Source organism: Plasmopara halstedii, assembly GCF_900000015.1.
Source record: "Plasmopara halstedii genome assembly, contig: Scaffold_1343, whole genome shotgun sequence".
Lineage (NCBI taxonomy): Eukaryota > Oomycota > Peronosporomycetes > Peronosporales > Peronosporaceae > Plasmopara > Plasmopara halstedii.
The window spans coordinates 218,180-222,545 of NW_020188258.1; positions in this window are offsets into that span (position 1 = coordinate 218,180).

Below are 4,366 nucleotides of genomic sequence, written 5' to 3' on the forward strand. Positions count from 1 at the left end.
GATTGCCTTAACCCAAGGCTGCTTACTCTTCCGTTTAAAATCTAAAAATGATTTTTATTTTTTTATCTGCGGCAAAGCCGCCTAATTTTAAATGTATAGATTTTCCCAAATACATAGTAAAATCTAAATACATGCATAACTACTGGCTACCTAGCCACATACCGTATTCTTTTTTGGGTGCAGCCACACCAGACCCATCTCGTTGGACCCCCCCTGTTACCGGGGTACGTGTAACCCGTGACATCACCTCACCAAGGTCCTGTCGTTGGTCAATGGGACCCAGCCTTAAAATGAACTACTCTCTTTAGGACAGGTGGATTTAAACTTCCTGATTGAATTATAAGTGTCGTGTATTTATGCGCAAACATTCTGTAGAGATCAGTAGATAATTCGCGAAGACATGGACGATGCAGATACCGGTGCGATAAAATTGCATCTTGTGGCACGAAATTGGGTAGGTATTCCTGGGCCTCCCTGTAACTATCAACGATTTTGACAGCGTGCGATGCTGTCTTACTCTAAGCCTACATTTGAGATAAGATTGCATTTTAGGTGTGGTGTGGCTCGAGCAACATGAGTCATGGATCGACTGGGAATTAATCATTAGGGGTCCTTGCATTTACCTTCTGGTGAAGGTTCGGTAACTCATATCTCCACATTTTCTAAAAAAGGCGTAGCTGGCGCAGAAAAAAGCTGCGAAAGCATCAAAATGGGTGATGGAATTGTATAAACAGATTTTTACTTCATACAACTCTATAGGAATAAGCTACACCAAAAAATTGTTAAATGTCATAAAAGAATAAGCTGAAGTAAGGCGTGGTTTGATGTGAGCGATTGCATTTTTTGAATTTCCAAAAGGCCTCTCTCATGAGACGGTATAAAGCGATTTCATCCCGCAGTTTCCAGAGGGGTTCATCAATGAGAGGGTTATTAAAAGTCGTAAATTGGAATTCTCAGCAATAGTTCCAGATTGGACGAATAAGGGGACATTGGGTCGCGGTCTTCGAAGTTTGATAGCATGGACGAGTCATACTAGCTTAGTACCGCGGCCTCCTATGTAACCGCTGGTGAATATAGGCTACTCTAAGTCGTGAGATGAAGAGCTCTGATCTGACACTCGGATGAATGGCCTATTCTTGTTGAAATGCGTTGTTTCTGCTGTGTCAACAGTAGTGGGTGACACGACAATATCGCAGAGCAGAGAAGCTCTACGCATTGCGTGGCAAAAGAATTTTAATCGCTCAAAAACGGATATGGGAAAATCTTAGGACAAGCCAATCGTTATTTTAGGCAAAACATTTTGTAGATCTTAATGAGCTATTAAATGAGATATATGCGAAGAGTTGTAGGACGTTGAGATCACCGATTAGTATTGCTAGCCTCGAAGAAAGACTGATCTTGTTATCCATCTAGGGTTAACCTGCATTTTGAATTTGCAATTAAAATTACTTTATGAACTTTGTGCATAAAAAGGAGCAGCTATCATCATAAATCCTATCAATCACTTTGCGCTTTGATGGCAAATTGTGATGTTTTGAGATCCGCCATGCGTGTTGCTCTGGATTTTGGAGTGAAATTCAAATTAAACCTGTTTCCTGAACCAAGTATCACATCACAAGTCAGTGGCCTAGATTACGAAGCGTGACGTCATCCACGCATTCTATTAAATAAAGCATAGTTGATAAAACAAAATGCAAATTTAGCAACTCAGCACTGACTCCCTGCGTACTAGCTGCGAATACAAGTTTATCCACGTAAAAGATATCCAATTACAGCCACGAATTCGTAGCAAAGACCAATTCCTTCAAATGGCGACTTGCGAAACAGCTTGCTGCAGTGGGCACTCTGATGCTCTGGATGGAACTTATTGTGTTTCTGATGCACTACTGACATAGAACCTATAATAACCCGCAGCCATGCAGAGCGCGGGGATTCGGATGTAGACATCTACATCAAATACTTGCACGCAGAGCACAACTCTATGAGCATTAACAAGTTGTTCGCCACCGTTTACAAGTGTGTGGTTGGGGATATTCAGTAAGAAGACGATTTTGCAGGCGGACACCGCGACATTAAATCCATTATAGATGACTAACTGTCGGAAATTGTGGCTCTACCTAGTTAACTTCTCGCACAAGCAATAGTGCAAATTAACACCGACATATCACCATCGTTGATAGGATGCTGATACGCAATAATGCGTCATTGTGCTTCAGACTGCCGGACCAAAATAAGAAAAAAAGTACCCGGCTCGTGACAATTATATTTTGATTATAAGTATGTCTTTGCTTAAGTCAGGGTCATCTGTGTAGCTCCGAGACATTTGTGATTCAGACACATTTTTCGTTTTGCGTACAGCGACGTAACTGCCATTTTCTATCGCAGAAAGTGATAATATGGCCATCCTGTTGCCAAGTATACCTTAACGATTGGTCAAAAAATTAGAATTTCAGAGTATCACCGAGGAGACCCTTCAAATTATTTGCTAGCGTCCCCGTTGCAGAACACACGGTTAATGATTAGCCGGCTTAATGTTGTATTCAATGCGCTTTTGCATCATTCAAATTATGAGCTTTAGTATCTAACACTAATAAAGTCACGTATTGATTTGGCAATATTTACATTTTACAAATTCTTCATGTATTGCAATATTGACAGCTTTGGAAAGCAAATGATTCGTTAACTTGAATGTCACTTCAATAAAATATTCATTGCCCGTTCAGGGCCGCTGTTCTTGCTAAAGACTTTCTGTATTACACCTGACCTACTTGACATTCAGCTTACATGGTTACTAATGTCGAAAACATTAACTACAAGAATGCAGTACTAGGCTAAGATACTCTTTCGTGAAGTTTCCATAAAAGGAATTGCATACAGCTTAGTGATCGCGGTGCACCCAGGATTTAGCATACACAAATGATTAGCACCCATGTGCGCATGTTCAAAAAAATATAGCAGATCAGACCTCAGTCGCATGCATCAGGAAGCTTGACCGATCTGCCGGTTCAGACAGAATTTTTGCAATCAATCAGTATGAGTTTTACTTGTCGATTTTAAAAGACGCATTTATTTAAATAAGTATCGTGGTATAAGTAAGCGATGATGCATCTCGCTGCTGTAAGTGACCACTCACCGGTGAGGATATAGCCGAGCTGTTTTCAAATAATATTTCTTAGAAGAGAATTCCAGCATAGCTTGCCGGAGATCATAGTTTTGAATCGAGCCACTCTCTTTACAGCAAAGAATTTGGGAGCTTTGTTTGAGGTACGTGGTACGTGTCTACCACTGACCATCGCCTTACGCTTGGCCGAACGGAACGCGTTAATTGAGTGTCGGACGACTTCTTCACAGTGCTTGCACGGAGGCCCGCGGTGCTGAAATTGATCATTTCCATAGCTACGTTTGCGTTAAAATTTGCAAAACTTTCTTCAACAGCCATTACCCCAATGAACAAGGGTGGAAATAGCTAGTATCCCGGCTACGTGTAGCTATTTTAAAAACTTGAACGTCGTCCGCCAGTTTAGTAGCTCTAAGCTGAGAGCCACGATGCGCATGACCAACAATACAGACTGCAAAGTCAAGCAAAGCACATATATATGTTTTGGTGGATAGAAAAATTTAACGCTTATAGATATTTATTCACGATATGTCTGCAGCCAACAAGACTAAGTTACAACCGCGTTCTGGTCCCTTAAAGATTATAGATAAAATATTTAGCAACTTGTTCAATATTCCAGAGGGACAACGTGCAATCTATATGTTTTTTGAGGTCATACCACGATCCACTCCGATCAGCCAACCGGGTGCAAAAAAGTTTTGATGACCAAGAAACTACTCAATGATACCCTGTAGCTAAAGTACATTCTGTCAAAAATGTCGATCCTAATTCAAACCGCTTAGTACTCTTCAGCATATTAGTACGACTGCGCTGCTCAAACGCACACACCGTTAAATGTCAGAGCTCAGAAGAAAATGATACCACTATCAATATTCTAGAGAAAATGCAGCCACTGAGCCAAAGAACCCGAACCGGCCATTGCTTTCCTGTATGCACAAAATAGCCTAGGAAATGCTTTGATGAGGCACATTCAGGAGCTTTTCGGCCGGACGCTGGTGAAGAAAATGATGGTGTTCATCGTGCGGTTGTGCGATTGTCAATATCCTGTGCAAGATGACGCAGTGAAACGTAGCTCAAGGCCAGCAAACTTCTTCGAAATGAAATTGAGAAAGACAGTCCAGACTTGGAGGGAAGAAGCACCTCGTTGAGCACGTAGACGAGTGCGATAAACGACAAACTAAATTTCTCGTTAGTCGAACTGACTTGCATGTTCCATTGTCTTAATTAAAGCCTGGTGCGAACAAACAA